This window comes from Pleurodeles waltl, chromosome 4_2 (genome assembly GCF_031143425.1).
Source record: "Pleurodeles waltl isolate 20211129_DDA chromosome 4_2, aPleWal1.hap1.20221129, whole genome shotgun sequence".
NCBI lineage: Eukaryota > Metazoa > Chordata > Amphibia > Caudata > Salamandridae > Pleurodeles > Pleurodeles waltl.
In genome coordinates, this window is record NC_090443.1 from 1,066,306,423 (window position 1) to 1,066,323,222 (window position 16,800).

Genomic DNA, 16,800 nt, shown 5'->3' on the forward strand with positions numbered 1-16,800 from the left:
GGTTAGGAGGATTGGCTACCAAGAGAGGTAAGAGCCTATCAGAAGGAGCCTCTGACATCACCTGCTGGCACTGGCCACTCAGAGCAGTCCAGTGTGCTACAAACACTTCTGTTTCCATGGTAGTGACCTATGTATAGTGCACACGTGAAATGGTGTCCCCGCACTCACAAAGTCCGGGGAATTTGCCCTGAACGATGTGGGGGCACTTTGGCTAGTGCCAGGGTGCCCACACACTAAGTAACTTTGCACCCAACCTTCACCAGGTGAAGGTTAGACATATAGGTGACTTATAAGTTACTTAAGTGCAGTGGTAAATGGCTGTGAAATAACGTGGACGGTATTTCACTCAGGCTGCAGTGGCAGGCCTGTGTAAGAATTGTCAGAGCTCCCTATGGGTGGCAAAAGAAATGCTGCAGCCCATAGGGATCTCCTGGAACCCCAATACCCTGGGTACCTCAGTACCATATACTAGGGAATTATATGGGTGTACCAGTATGCCAGTGTGAATTGGTAAATTTAGTCACTAGCCTGTTAGTGACAAATTTGGAAAGCAGAGAGAGCATAACCACTGAGGTTCTGGTTAGCAGAGCCTCAGTGAGACAGTTAGGCATCACACAGGAACACATATAGGCCATAAACTTATGAGCACTGGGGTCCTGGCTAGCAGGGCCCCAGAGACACATACCAAACGTGCTGACAACATAGGGTCTTCACTATGAGCACTGGGCCCTGGCTAGCAGGATCCCAGTGAGACAGTGAAAACACCCTGACATATACTCACAAACAGGCCAAAAGTGGGGGTAACAAGGCTAGAAAGAGGCTACTTTCTCACACACAGTTATTTAAAATAAGCTCTCTCAACAACAGATTGTATAAGCCCTCATAGTCAGACACTTTGCTGCCATGTAACCAGCCTTCTAAAACTTTAACAGAGCAGTCCACAAAGTCAACCCAGTCCTGTGAGGCCTCTTTTCTGGTCTCTCTGAACTCTGATCCTATATTGCTCAGTTGTGAGACCTAAACCATCTAAGAGTCCAGTTTTTAGAATTGTGTAGTTGTCTGCATCCTCTTCTCTGACAGTGAGAAGTCGATCATTAAAGTTTCATCAATGAAGCTCATGAACTATAATGTTATTGAACGATATTTTATTGTTTTAAAAAATGTTCACGCTAGTGCATGAGTACATGAATTGCCTGTTTCATACATCCCATCCCAATGCATTTCGGGCGATGACCTTCTTGACGGGATATAGGGTTCTGGAAAAAATCATAATAAAATATTTGTAAAACTATGTCGATCAACCGCAGGATCTGTGGAGAAACAAGTATATTAACATAAGCAACTGTACAAAGGTTTCACTCAGGTTACTTATCATTCATGCACGTTGTAATACACATTCCATTGATTACATAAGGGCCATAATGAATTGTGTGATCGTCGCATACGATGTTAGGTTGGGGGGTATACAGATGGGTGTCTGATGAGGATACCCACGTACTAAAGGTGCAACAAGTCAAGCGGATACTTAAACCGTAACGTATGTTGTGTTCCATCAATACTGCGGGTGAACAGGTGTGGTGAAGGAGTCCTAAATGCAATTCAGAGAACTCTAATATCCATTAAAAGACCACTTCAAAATGAACCGCATACATACACCAATACATCTGCGACACCTGGCAGGTTATAACAAAATGTTCTGAAAGGTTGTTGTAAATGCAATTCATGCTTTAAATAAGAAGAGAGCACCACCAAATAAAAAACTAAAGACTCTTGACAATGTCACATAAGGTAATTTTATCGGAGTTCTGCATGGTCGCCATGTTGTTGGGCTGTAAATACCATTGCTTCAAGTCCATAGAAAGAGGACTAGTCTCAATGCAATACAGAATGTAATGACATTCATGCTGTGTCAGTGTATAGAAACATACATTTCAGAGTGAACCTCTTATAGTAAACCATATCAGCCATCTTAGTGAAATGGTAATTGTTGAAACTGGCCCTTCCTGCAGGATAGCCCCAAACTTTTTGCCTTCTTCCTACTATTTCTTCTCACCTGTTTTTGCTGGCTTTGGGATTCTGAGCACTTTACTACTGCCGACCAGTGCTAAAGTGATAGTGCTCTCTGTCTGAAGTGTATTGGTGATTGGTTTCTCCTTGATTGGCATATTTTATTTACTAGTAAGTCCCTAGTATAATGCAACATGTGTGCCCAAGGCTTGTAAATCAAATGCTACCAGTGGGCCTCCAGAACTGATTGTGCCACCTACATGAGTAGCCCTGTAAACATGTCTCAGACCTGCCACTGCAGTGTCTGTGGGTGCAGTTTTAAACTGCCATTTCGATCTGGCAAGTGCACCCACTTTCTAGGCCCAAACCTTCACTTTTACTACATGTAAGTCACACCTAAGGTATTTTTAGGTAGCGCCATGGGCAGTGCCGAGTCTATTTAAAAGGTAAGACATGTACTGGTGTGTTTTACATGTCCTGATATTGAAATACTGCTAAATGTGTTTATCATTATTGCAAGGATTATGTGTCCCATAGGGTAACATAAGAATTACCTTGAAATATCTTTGAAGTGCAACTTCCCATTGGGAGCAGATATAGATGTGGGGTTTGGGGTCTCTTAACTCCCTATTTAAAAATGCATCTTTTAGTGAAGTTGGTTTTTTGAACAGTGAGTTTGAAAATGCCACTTTTAGAAAGTGGGCATTGTCTTGCTTTTCTATTCTGTGCCTCTGCCTGTCTGCTGAATACACGTCTGGGTCATGATGACAGTTGGGCTGTTTGTGCATTCACAATAGACATCACACACAGGGAAATGAGGTGTGCCCTGCATATCCTGATGGCCCACCACTAGGGTCATGCGTCTTCCTGAGCTAGAGTGGTAGGAGGAGCTGACACTTGCACCTGAACAGACTGTGCCTGACCTCATACAAAGCAGTTGCCAACCCCCTGGAGTATGTCTAAGGCCAGAGCAGGGAAAGGCAGGGTCGTCTTGTGCACTGCAAATACTTCACTTTGAAGTTTGCCTACTCAAAGACAGAAATGGATATAACCATTGGACCTCTGACACCACATAGTTAGAATCCTTCTGGACTGAGGAAATTCTGCCAGGAAGAAGAGCTGGATGATGTAGGAGGGACTGCAACTCTGAAATTGCTTTAATGTGCTGGCCTGCTGCTTGCTGCCGCTGTCTTGGGAGTGAAAGGACTGGACTGGACTTGACTTGACTTTCTACATCCTGCTTCCAGAGGTTCTCTAAGGTTTTAGACTGAACTTGCCACCTGTTAAGACGTCTCAGGGACAATAAAGACGTCATCTGCCAGTGCCTGGTCTCTTCTGCTGAGAGCCCTGACTTGCCGGGTGGTGCTAACTCCAGTCCTGGGCCCTTGGAAGTGCACGCTAGTGATTTGAAGGAGAAAATCCACCAATTAACATGCTGGAAGAATCTACGCAACTCCTGTCACACGGCTCAAAAATCAAAGAAGCGCTTGCCCTGTGGCTGCAGAATAGACAAAGAGTCTGTTTCGCCATGGTCCCATCAACACAGCGCATCTGGATTTTGCACGTATTGTCCCTGAGTGCCAATTTTTCATTGACCCCACACTACAGTAAGGAATCGAGGCTGTGTGTCCGGGAATTGACGCACCATCACACCTGTGAGAAAAGAATCAACGCATCACATTCCCTGCGCAGTAAGGTACTGACACATCGCTTTGCCTTTCTGTCGCCTCACCTCCCCTGTGGTCCTCATCGTCTTTTTGACGCCTGTAGGAGGCTGGACTGGCTTGTAGTGAGTACCAAGGGGTACTTGCACCTTGCACCAGGCCCAGTTATCCCTTATTAGTGTATAGGGTGTCTAGCAGCTTAGGCTGATAGATAATGGTAGCTTAGCAAAGCAGCTCAGGCTGAACTAGGAGACGTGTGAAGCTACTACAGTACCACTTAGTGTCATATGCACAATATCATAAGAAAACACAATACACAGTTATACTAAAAATAAAGGTACTTTATTTTTATGACAATATGCCAAAGTATCTTAGAGTGTACCCTCAGTGAGAGGATAGGAAATATACACAAGATATATATACACAATAGCAAAAATATGCAGTATAGTCTTAGAAAACAGTGCAAACAATGTATAGTTACAATAGGATGCAATGGGGAAACATAGGGATAGGGGCAACACAAACCATATACTCCAGAAGTGGAATGCGAACCACGAATGGACCCCAAACCTATGTGACCTTGTAGAGGGTCGCTGGGACTATTAGAAAATAGTGAGAGTTAGAAAAATAACCCTCCCCAAGACCCTGAAAAGTGAGTGCAAAGTGCACTAAAGTTCCCCTAAGGACAAAATAGTCGTGTTAGAGGGAAAATGCAAGGAAAACACAAATCAGCAATGCAACAACGATGGACTCCTGACTGAGGGTACCTGTGGAACAAGGGGACCAAGTCCAAAAGTCACAAGCAGCTCGGAGATGGGCAGATGCCCAAGAAATGCCAGCGGTTGGTGCAAAGAAGCTCTTACTAGGCTGAAGAACTGTGAATACTGCAGGAACGACAAGGGCTAGAGACTTCCCCTTTGGAGGATGGATCCCCCACGCCTTGGAGAGTCGTGCAGAAGTGTTTTCCCGCCGGATGGACGCCAACAAGCCTTGCTACACGCAAATCGTGCGTTTGGCGTTTTTGGACGCTGCTGGGGCCCAGGAGGGACCAGGAGGTCGCAAATTGGACCTGCGGAGAGAGGGGACGTCGAGCAAGACAAAGAGCCCTCACTGAAGCAGGTAGCACCCGGAGAAGTGCCAGAAACAGGCACTACGAGGATGCGTGAAACGGTGCTCGCCGAAGTTGCACAAAGGAGTCCCACGTCGCCGGAGACCAACTTAGAAAGTCGTGCAATGCAGGTTAGAGTGCCGTGGACCCAGGCTTGGCTGTGCACGAAGGATTTCCGCCGGAAGTGCACAGGGGCCGGAGTAGCTTGCAAAGTCGCGGTTCCCAGCAATGCAGCCCAGCGAGGTGAGGCAAGGACTTACCTCCACCAAACTCGGGCTGAAGAGTCACTGGACTGTGGGAGTCACTTGGACAGTGTCGCTGGATTCGAGGGACCTCGCTCGTCGTGCTGAGAGGAGACCCAAGGGACCGGAGATGCAGCTTTTTGGTGCCTGCGGTTGCAGGGGGAAGATTCCGTCGACCCACGGGAGATTTCTTCGGAGCTTCTGGTGCAGAGAGGAGGCAGACTACCCCCACAGCATGCACAAGCAGGAAAACAGTCGAGAAGGCGGCAGGATCAGCGTTACAGAGTTGCAGTAGTCGTCTTTGCTACTATGTTGCAGGTTTGCAGGCTTCCAGCGCGGTCAGCGGTCGATTCCTTATCAGAAGGTGAAGAGGGAGATGCAGAGGAACTCGGCTGAGCTCATGCATTCGTTATCTAAAGTTTCCCCAGAGACAGAGACCCTAAATAGCCAGAAAAGAGGGTTTGGCTACCTAGGAGAGAGGAAAGGCTACTAACACCTGAAGGAGCCTATCAGCAGGAGTCTCTGACGTCACCTGGTGGCACTGGCCACTCAGAGCAGTCCAGTGTGCCAGCAGCACCTCTGTTTCCAAGATGGCAGAGGTCTGGAGCACACTGGAGGAGCTCTGGACACCTCCCAGGGGAGGTGCAGGTCAGGGGAGTGGTCACTCCCCTTTCCTTTGTCCAGTTTCGCGCCAGAGCAGGGGCTAAGGGGTCCCTGAACCGGTGTAGACTGGCTTATGCAGAATTGGGCACATCTGTGCCCAACAAAGCATTTCCAGAGGCTGGGGGAGGCTACTCCTCCCCTGCCTTCACACCATTTTCCAAAGGGAGAGGGTGTCACACCCTCTCTCAGAGGAAGTTCTTTGTTCTGCCATCCTGGGCCAGGCCTGGCTGGACCCCAGGAGGGCAGCTGCCTGTCTGAGGGGTTGGCAGCAGCAGCAGCTGCAGAGAAACCCCAGGAAGGGCAGTCTGGCAGTACCAGGGTCTGTGCTACAGACCACTGGGATCATGGAATTGTACCAACAATGCCAGGATGGCATAGAGGGGGCAATTCCATGATCATAGACATGTTACATGGCCATATTCGGAGTTACCATGGTGAAGCTACATATAGGTAGTGACCTATATGTAGTGCACGCGTGTAATGGTGTCCCCGCACTCACAAAGTTCAGTGAATTGGCTCTGAACAATGTGGGGGCACCTTGGCTAGTGCCAGGGTGCCCTCACACTAAGTAACTTTGCACCTAACCTTTACCAGGTAAAGGTTAGACATATAGGTGACTTATAAGTTACTTAAGTGCAGTGTAAAATGGCTGTGAAATAACGTGGACGTTATTTCACTCAGGCTGCAGTGGCAGGCCTGTGTAAGAATTGTCAGAGCTCCCTATGGGTGGCAAAAGAAATGCTGCAGCCCATAGGGATCTCCTGGAACCCCAATACCCTGGGTACCTCAGTACCATATACTAGGGAATTATAAGGGTGTTCCAGTAAGCCAATGTAAATTGGTAAAAATGGTCACTAGCCTGTTAGTGACAATTTGAAAGTAATGAGAGAGCATAACCACTGAGGTTCTGGTTAGCAGAGCCTCAGTGAGACAGTTAGGCACCACACAGGGAACATATACATGCACACCTATGAGCACTGGGGCCCTGTGTGACAGGGTCCCAGTGACACATACATATAGGCCACAAACCTATGAGCACTGGGGTCCTGACCAGCAGGATCCCAGTGACACATAACAAACATACTGAAACCATAGTGTTTTCACTATGAGCACTGAGGCCTGGCTATCAGGATCCCAGTGAGACAGTGAAAACAGTGACAAACATCCTGACATACACTCACAAACAGGCCAAAAGTGGGGGTAACAAGGCTAGAAAGAGGCTACCTTCTCACACAACCCCCCCCCAAACGAAGGACAATAAGGCTAACCTTGGCCAGTTGAGACTTTATTGTCTAAGTGGTGATAAGTAGAGAGTAGCTCTGCAATAGACTGGTTACTCCCTTTATCATCCACTATATGGTTACTTCCCTGTGGGGATGTAAACCACCCTGTTTGAAGTTTTTTAGCTAACCAACAATGTGAAGATGTATTTTCAGAGTTTCTATCAGTAAGTTTTAGTTTAGAGCAGTGGGAATTATCCACTGAACCTATTTGTAATGATGGAAATGCCAGACAGGGATGCTGTCTCAGTAAAGCCATAGCTGGACAAAAACTTTGTCCATTTGGCTGGAAGAGAGAACAGGGATGCTGTTTCTCTTGAGTTGGAGCAGGGCAGGGATGCTGTCCTATGAGCTCCACACTAGGGCAGGGATGCTGTCCTAAGTGTTGTGAGGCAGTACAGGGTTTCTGCACTAAAGTTTCTCTGGGAGGGTTGGAGGGATGCTCCATGTTAACTAAAATGGTGCTCTTTTTGTCACCAATGTTAGTTATCCCACAGAGAGGTACTTCTACCTCAGGGAGTCCAGCTATGCCAGCTGATGATTCCCTTGGAACAGGTGCCACCCCAGGAGAGGTTTCTCCCACCACAGGAATAGTATCCTGAATGGTAGGGTGGTTAGGGGATACTGTGATACCCTTTTTACCTGTTGATGGAGAGGGATCCTGAGTTTTCAGGCCTTCTCTCCTTTGCTTTTTCATTTCACTTGAAATGAGAGGGAACAATTCCTCAGGGATGCCCAGCATGGCTGCATGGGCATAAAACTCTACATCAGCCCAACCTGAGGCCTCTAGGTCATTACCTAAGAGACAGTCTACAGGTAAGCTAGGTGATACCACCACCTGCTTAGGGCCAGTAACTCCACCCCAACTAAACTGAATTATAGCTAAGGGAAGAAACTTAGTGGAGTTATGGACATCAATAATCTTATACTGTTGTCCAATGATGTGTTGTTCAGGAGGCACTAGGTTTTCAGTCACCAAAGTGAAGCTGGCACCTGTGTCCCTATAGGCCAAGGCCTCAACACCATTTATTGAAACTGTCTGCCTGTACTTATCCATTGTAAGGGGACAAGCAGCCAGTGTGGCAAGGCCAATGCCACTAGGTGTGACAGAAACTGTCTTGGGACTGATTACATCAGTTTCCACTATGGACCCATAAGTGAACCCAACTACACCCTTTGCTTGACTGTTGCCAGCAGTCCCACCACTAGTACCACTACTGCTAGGGGCACTAGAGCTTGATGTATTAGTGGTGGTAGGCTCAGGGGGTTTACCTGGACAGGACTTATCCCCTGGCCTATGGCCTCTGTTTTTACACACAAAGCACCAAGGCTTTTTAATGTGTGCAGGTTGGGAAGAAGAGGAAGAATTTGTTTTATCCCCACCCTCTGAAGAGTGTTTAAGATTTGAAGTGGGATCTTTGGTTTTACCCTTATCCCCATGCTTATCTTGAGATTTTTCACCATCTTTCTTCTTATTGCCATCTTTGTCACCCCCTGTATGAACTTTTCTGTTCACCCTTGTTCTGACCCATTTGTCTGCCTTCTTTCCCAATTCTTGGGGAGAGGTCAGATCAGAGTCTACCAGGTACTGGTGCAACAAATCAGACACACAATTATTAAGTATATGCTCTCTCAGGATTGTGTTATACAGGCTTTCATAATCAGTAACTTTACTGCCATGTAACCACCCCTCCAAGGCCTTCACTGAATGGTCAATGAAATCAACCCAGTCTTGTGAAGACTCCTTTTTGGTATCTCTGAACTTTATCCTGTACTGTTCAGTGGTTAAGCCATAACCATCCAGGAGTGCATTCTTAAGAACTTGGAAATTGTTAGCATCATTTTCTTTTACAGTAAGGAGCCTATCCCTACCTTTTCCAGTAAATGATAGCCATAGGATAGCAGCCCACTGCTTTTGAGGGACATCCTGTACAGCACAGGCCCTCTCAAGTGCAGCAAACCACTTGTTAATGTCATCCCCCTCCTTATAAGGGGGAACTATCTTGTGCAGATTCCTGGAATCATGCTCTTTTGCAGGATGACTATGGGGAATACTGCTGCTGCCACCATGGGTTTCTAAACCCAACTTTTGTCTTTCCCTCTCTATTTCTAAAGACTGTCTATCCAAATCCAGCTGTTGCTTCTTGAGCTTCAGTCTGGTTTGTTCCACTCTCAATCTATTGAGCTCCCTTTCTAACAATCTGTCATCAGGGTGGGTGGGAGGGACATTTCTAGATACAGAGGTATGATGGGAATGAACAGAAGGAGACCTGTCCCTTACAAGGGGCACCCTAACAGCTTGGCTACCAGCATAATGTGAGAGCACATCATCAGTATGATGTGATTCAACCTCTGTACCAACTATGCTAGACTGTCTAGTAATGGGCAGGCTGAGAAGTTTCTTTCCTGAACCTTTTCCTGGGGGAGTCCCTGGATCAGATTGAGAACCATTAGCTACTTTTTCTACAGATTGGGCACTTATGGCCTTATCCTGTACTCTAAGCATATTAATTAACAGTTCTAAGGAAGGATTCTTCCCTACACTCAAACCTCTCTCTATGCAGAGACTCCTTGCTCCTTTCCAGCTAAGGTGATCATATGCAAGTTTGGACAGTTCAACTTTTTGGCCTGTGCCAGACATTTTTAGAGAGAGTTAAAGTGATAGACAAAGAGAAAAAAGTTTTCAGAACTTTTTGGAAAGACAGAAAAAAAACTTTTTAAACTTTTAAGAACTTTTTGAAAGTTTAGAAGTACTTTTCAGCACTTAGAAAAGAGTGAAAAGAGGAAATGCAAAACTTTTTGGCTATGTGTATATACACTGACCTTGTTTTGTATATTTTTCTCTTATGAAAAGTACAATGACAAGAGTGGTAAGTAGTCTCAAAGCACTTATCCCACCACTGCACAACCAATGTAGGAGGCTGGACTGGCTTGTAGTGAGTACCAAGGGGTACTTGCACCTTGCACCAGGCCCAGTTATCCCTTATTAGTGTATAGGGTGTCTAGCAGCTTAGGCTGATAGATAATGGTAGCTTAGCAAAGCAGCTCAGGCTGAACTAGGAGACGTGTGAAGCTACTACAGTACCACTTAGTGTCATATGCACAATATCATAAGAAAACACAATACACAGTTATACTAAAAATAAAGGTACTTTATTTTTATGACAATATGCCAAAGTATCTTAGAGTGTACCCTCAGTGAGAGGATAGGAAATATACACAAGATATATATACACAATAGCAATGCAACAACGATGGACTCCTGACTGAGGGTACCTGTGGAACAAGGGGACCAAGTCCAAAAGTCACAAGCAGCTCGGAGATGGGCAGATGCCCAAGAAATGCCAGCGGTTGGTGCAAAGAAGCTCTTACTAGGCTGAAGAACTGTGAATACTGCAGGAACGACAAGGGCTAGAGACTTCCCCTTTGGAGGATGGATCCCCCACGCCTTGGAGAGTCGTGCAGAAGTGTTTTCCCGCCGGATGGACGCCAACAAGCCTTGCTACACGCAAATCGTGCGTTTGGCGTTTTTGGACGCTGCTGGGGCCCAGGAGGGACCAGGAGGTCGCAAATTGGACCTGCGGAGAGAGGGGACGTCGAGCAAGACAAAGAGCCCTCACTGAAGCAGGTAGCACCTGGAGAAGTGCCAGAAACAGGCACTACGAGGATGCGTGAAACGGTGCTCGCCGAAGTTGCACAAAGGAGTCCCACGTCGCCGGAGACCAACTTAGAAAGTCGTGCAATGCAGGTTAGAGTGCCGTGGACCCAGGCTTGGCTGTGCACGAAGGATTTCCGCCGGAAGTGCACAGGGGCCGGAGTAGCTTGCAAAGTCGCGGTTCCCAGCAATGCAGCCCAGCGAGGTGAGGCAAGGACTTACCTCCACCAAACTCGGGCTGAAGAGTCACTGGACTGTGGGAGTCACTTGGACAGTGTCGCTGGATTCGAGGGACCTCGCTCGTCGTGCTGAGTGCAGACCCAAGGGACCGGAGATGCAGCTTTTTGGTGCCTGCGGTTGCAGGGGGAAGATTCCGTCGACCCACGGGAGATTTCTTCGGAGCTTCTGGTGCAGAGAGGAGGCAGACTACCCCCACAGCATGCACAAGCAGGAAAACAGTCAAGAAGGCGGCAGGATCAGCGTTACAGAGTTGCAGTAGTCGTCTTTGCTACTATGTTGCAGGTTTGCAGGCTTCCAGCGCGGTCAGCGGTCGATTCCTTATCAGAAGGTGAAGAGGGAGATGCAGAGGAACTCGGCTGAGCTCATGCATTCGTTATCTAAAGTTTCCCCAGAGACAGAGACCCTAAATAGCCAGAAAAGAGGGTTTGGCTACCTAGGAGAGAGGAAAGGCTACTAACACCTGAAGGAGCCTATCAGCAGGAGTCTCTGACGTCACCTGGTGGCACTGGCCACTCAGAGCAGTCCAGTGTGCCAGCAGCACCTCTGTTTCCAAGATGGCAGAGGTCTGGAGCACACTGGAGGAGCTCTGGACACCTCCCAGGGGAGGTGCAGGTCAGGGGAGTGGTCACTCCCCTTTCCTTTGTCCAGTTTCGCGCCAGAGCAGGGGCTAAGGGGTCCCTGAACCGGTGTAGACTGGCTTATGCAGAATTGGGCACATCTGTGCCCAACAAAGCATTTCCAGAGGCTGGGGGAGGCTACTCCTCCCCTGCCTTCACACCATTTTCCAAAGGGAGAGGGTGTCACACCCTCTCTCAGAGGAAGTTCTTTGTTCTGCCATCCTGGGCCAGGCCTGGCTGGACCCCAGGAGGGCAGCTGCCTGTCTGAGGGGTTGGCAGCAGCAGCAGCTGCAAGGAAACCCCAGGAAGGGCAGTCTGGCAGTACCAGGGTCTGTGCTACAGACCACTGGGATCATGGAATTGTACCAACAATGCCAGGATGGCATAGAGGGGGCAATTCCATGATCATAGACATGTTACATGGCCATATTCGGAGTTACCATGGTGAAGCTACATATAGGTAGTGACCTATATGTAGTGCACGCGTGTAATGGTGTCCCCGCACTCACAAAGTTCAGTGAATTGGCTCTGAACAATGTGGGGGCACCTTGGCTAGTGCCAGGGTGCCCTCACACTAAGTAACTTTGCACCTAACCTTTACCAGGTAAAGGTTAGACATATAGGTGACTTATAAGTTACTTAAGTGCAGTGTAAAATGGCTGTGAAATAACGTGGACGTTATTTCACTCAGGCTGCAGTGGCAGGCCTGTGTAAGAATTGTCAGAGCTCCCTATGGGTGGCAAAAGAAATGCTGCAGCCCATAGGGATCTCCTGGAACCCCAATACCCTGGGTACCTCAGTACCATATACTAGGGAATTATAAGGGTGTTCCAGTAAGCCAATGTAAATTGGTAAAAATGGTCACTAGCCTGTTAGTGACAATTTGAAAGTAATGAGAGAGCATAACCACTGAGGTTCTGGTTAGCAGAGCCTCAGTGAGACAGTTAGGCACCACACAGGGAACATATACATGCACACCTATGAGCACTGGGGCCCTGTGTGACAGGGTCCCAGTGACACATACATATAGGCCACAAACCTATGAGCACTGGGGTCCTGACCAGCAGGATCCCAGTGACACATAACAAACATACTGAAACCATAGTGTTTTCACTATGAGCACTGAGGCCTGGCTATCAGGATCCCAGTGAGACAGTGAAAACAGTGACAAACATCCTGACATACACTCACAAACAGGCCAAAAGTGGGGGTAACAAGGCTAGAAAGAGGCTACCTTCTCACAACGCCTCACAGGCACTTTGTATTAAAGAGATACATCCACTGATTCCTATGGATTAAGACGTGCTTAAACTTTTAAAAGTGACATCTTGACTTGTGTATGTTGGATTTTTGTCCTTCTGGTCTTGTTTTACTCAGATAAATATTGGCTACTTTATAAACTGGTGTGGAGCCTGTTTGTAGTGTTTTCACTGTATTACTGTATGTACAAGTAATTTACACATTGCCTCTAAAATAAGCCAGACTGCTTGTTCCAAGATACTGAGGAGGTGAGCATGGGTTATCTTAGTTGTGTGACTTGCTTACCCTGACAATAGTGAGGGTCCCTACTTGGACAGGGTGCAAACCACTGCCAACTAGAGACCCCATTTCTAAGAGTAGTTGGCACGATACAATGGGTCACTGAATGTGAGTTACAATTAATGCAACCCAATTCTGTATGCTACTGCATATGGTACGTAAATCATAATAGTGGAAAAAATACCCTGTCAGGGACTCACCGGACAATTCGATAGTGCCGTGTGGCAAAACTCCTTCAGAATTTTAGTTTGGTTGCCATGTTGTTGTGCTATAAATATCTTGCTCTCATATTCATTGAAAAAGGACTAACATGGATGTGAATGCAAAATCGATTGGCACTGTGTTAATACACATAAATGCCTTGCTTTCATGTCCATAGGAAGAGGACTGATTAAAATATGGAATGTGAAACCCTGTTGATGCATTAAAAGAAAGTGTGTATTGTCTTCGTGTGAGAAGGTAGCCTCTTTCTAGCATTGTTACACCCACTTTTGGCCTGTTTGTGAGTATATGTCAGTGAAAACCCTATTTGTCAGTGTGTTTTATATGTCTCACTGGGACACTGCTAGCCAGGACCCCAGTGCTCATAGTTTGTGGCCTATATGTGTATCCCTGCGTAGTGCCTAACTGTGTCACTGAGGCTCTGCTAACCAGAACCTCAGTATTTATGCTCTCTCTGCCTTTAAAATTGTCACTGTAGGCTAGTGACCATTTTCACCAATTCTAATTGGCTCACTGGAACACCCTCATAATTCCCTAGTATATGGGACCTAGGTACCCAGGGTATTGGGGTTCCAGGAGATCCCTATGGGCTGCAGCATTTCTTTTGCCACCCACAGGGAGCTCAGACAATTCTTACACAGGACTGCCACTGCAGCCTGAGTGAAATAACGTCCACGTTATTTCACAGCCATTTTACACTGCATTTAAGTAACTTATAAGTCCCCTATATGTCTAACCCTCACTTGGTGAAGGTTAGGTATATGTCTAACCCTTACTTGGTGAAGGTTAGGTGCAAAGTTACTAAGTGTGAGGGCACCCCGGCACTAGCCAAGGTACCCCCACATAGTTCAGGGCAATTTCTTCGGACTTTGTGAGTGCGGGGACTCCATTACATGCATGCGCTACATATAGGTCAATACCTATATGTAGCGTCACAATGGTAACTCCGAATATGGCCATGTAACATGTCTAAGATAATGGAATTGTCCCCCCCCCCATGCCAATTCAGGTATTGGGCTGCCAATCCCATGCATCCTCGGGGCTCCAGCATGAACCCCGGGTACTGCCAAACCAGCTCTCTGGGGTTTTCACTGCAGCTACCGCTGCTGCCACCCCACAGACAGGCTTCTGCCCTCCTGGGGTCTGGGCAGCCCAGTCCCAGGAAGGCAGAACAAAGGATTTCCTCTGAGAGAGGGTGTTACACCCTCTCTCTTTGGAAATAGGTGTTAAGGGCCTGAGAGGAGTAGCCTCACCAGGCCTTTGGAAAGGCTTTGAAGGGCACAGGTGGTGCCCCCCTTGCATAAACCAGTCTACACCGGTTCAGGGAACCCCCAGCCCTGCTCTGGCGCAAAACTGGATAAAGGAAAGGGGAGTGACCACTCCACTGTCCATCACCACCCCAGGGGTGGTGCCCAGAGCTCCTCCAGTGTGTCCCAGACCTCTGCCATCTTGAATCCAGAGGTGTGAGGGCACAATGGAGGCCTCTGAGTGGCCAGTGCCAGCAGGTGACATCTGAGACCCCTCCTGATGGGTGCTTACCTGACTAGGTGGCCAATCCTCCTCTGAGGGCTATTTAGGGTCTCTCCTGTGGGCTTTTCCTCAGATAACGAATGCAAGTGCTAACCAGAGTTCCTCTGCATCTCCCTCTTCGACTTCTGCCAAGGATCGACCGCTGACTGCTCCAGGACGCATGCAAAACTGCAAGAAAGTAGCAAGAACACTACCAGCAACATTGTAGCGCCTAATCCTGCCGGCTTTCACGACTGTTTCCTGGTGGTGCATGCTCTGAGGGCTGACTGCCTTCACCCTGCACTGGAAGCCAAGAAGAAATCTCCTGTGGGTCTACGGAATCTTCCCCCTGCTAAAGCAGGCACCAAACTTCAGCTTCACCGGTCCTCTGGGTCCCCTCTCATCGTGACGAGCGTGGTCCCTGGAACACAGGTGCTGGATCCAAGTGACCACGACAGTCCAGTGGTCCATCTGTCCAAATTTGGAGGAAGTAAGTCCTTGCCTCCCCTCGTCAGACAGTAATCCTGTGTACTGCGTGAACTGCAGCTGCTAGGGCTTCTGTGCACTTTTGCAAGGAATCCTTTGTGCCCCAGCACTCCGTCCTGCATTGCTCAACTCGCTGAGTTGACCACCGGCTTCCTGGGACCCTCCTTTGTAGTGTTGAGACGACCGCAGTGCTCAGTTTTCTTGAACCCATGCTCAAGTACTTCTTGGGGTGCTGCCTTCTTCTGCGTGGGCTCTCTGTGTTGCTGAGGGCCCCCTCTGTCTCCTCTTCCAAGTGGCGACCTCCTGGTCCCGGGCAGCACCCATTTTCTCCTACCGCATCCTTTGCAGCTAGAAAGGCTTGTTTGTGGTCTTTCTCCAAAGAAACAACTCTGCATCCTACAGCATGCCGTGGGTCATCTTCTGTGCAAAGGAGAAGTTCCTGGCACCTTCCATTGTTGCAGAATCTTCAGCTTCTTCCACCCGGAGGCAGCCATTTCGTCGCTTCATCCGGGGTTTAGTGGGCTCCTGCCTCCCCCCCCCGGACACCTCTGTGACTCTTGGACCTGGTCCCCTTCTTTTACAGGTCCTCAGGTCCAGGAATCCGTCTTCAGTGCTTTGCAGTCTGTTGTGGTCTTTGCAGAATCTCCTATCACGACTTTAGTGTGTTTCTGGGGAAGTAGGGCCACTTTACTCCTACTTTTCAGGGTCTTGGGGTGGGGTATCTTGGACACCATTAGTGTTTTCTCACACTCCCAGCGGCCCTCTATACACTACACTAGGCCAGGGGTCCCTAAGTGGTTCGCATTCCACTTTTGTAATATATGGTTTGTGTTGCCCCTAGGCCTATTGCATCCTATTGTATTCTACAGTGTTTGCACTACTTTTTTAACTGTTTACTTACCTGAATTTGGTTTGTGTGTATATTCTGTGTATTTTACTTACCTCCTAAGGGAGTATATCCTCTGAGATATTTTTGGCACATTGTCACTAAAATAAAGTACCTTTATTTTTAGTAACTCTGAGTATTGTGTTTCTTATGATATAGTACCTTCATGATATAAGTGGTATAGTAGGAGCTTTGCATGTCTCCTAGTTCAGGCTAAGCTGCTCTGCTATAGCTGCCTCTATCAGCCTAAGCTGCTAGAACACCTCTAATCTACTAATAAGGGATAACTGGGCCTGGCACAAGGTGTAAGTACCATCAGTTACCCACTATAAGCCAGGCCAGCCTCTTACACCTAGACACTAGAGTGGTGTGAATAAGATACTAAGGGCCATATTTATACTTTTTGACGCAAAACTGCGCTAACGCAGTTTTGCGCCCAAAAAATTAGCGCCGGCTAGCGCCATTCTGAAGCGCCATGCGGGCGCCGTATTTATTGAATGGCGTTAGCCGGCGTTAGCCGACCGGCTCTGCCTGGCGTGCGTGAAAAAAAACCACGTACACCAGGCAGCGCCGGCTTAGGGAAAAATGTCGTTTGGGCGTCCAAAAATGGGGCAAGTCAGGCTGAGGCAAAAAAATCGTCTTAACCCGATTTGCGCCATTTTCTTTTGGCGCCCAGACACCA

At 47.8% G+C, this 16,800-nt stretch overlaps 1 protein-coding gene across 2 annotated transcripts in view; it reads right to left on the reverse strand.

The window, feature by feature from the left end:
- Positions 1-1,135: 1,135 nt before the first annotated feature.
- Positions 1,136-16,800, reverse strand: part of LOC138293769 (uncharacterized) — a 233,411-nt gene continuing 217,746 nt past the window's right edge. Inside the window, exon 4 of one of the 2 annotated variants that reach the window (XR_011203104.1) lies at positions 1,136-1,256. The gene's annotated coding sequence lies outside the window, so the exon portion shown is untranslated. The remainder of the gene's footprint in view (positions 1,257-16,800) is intronic. The other variant, XR_011203103.1, reaches the window with a different exon arrangement.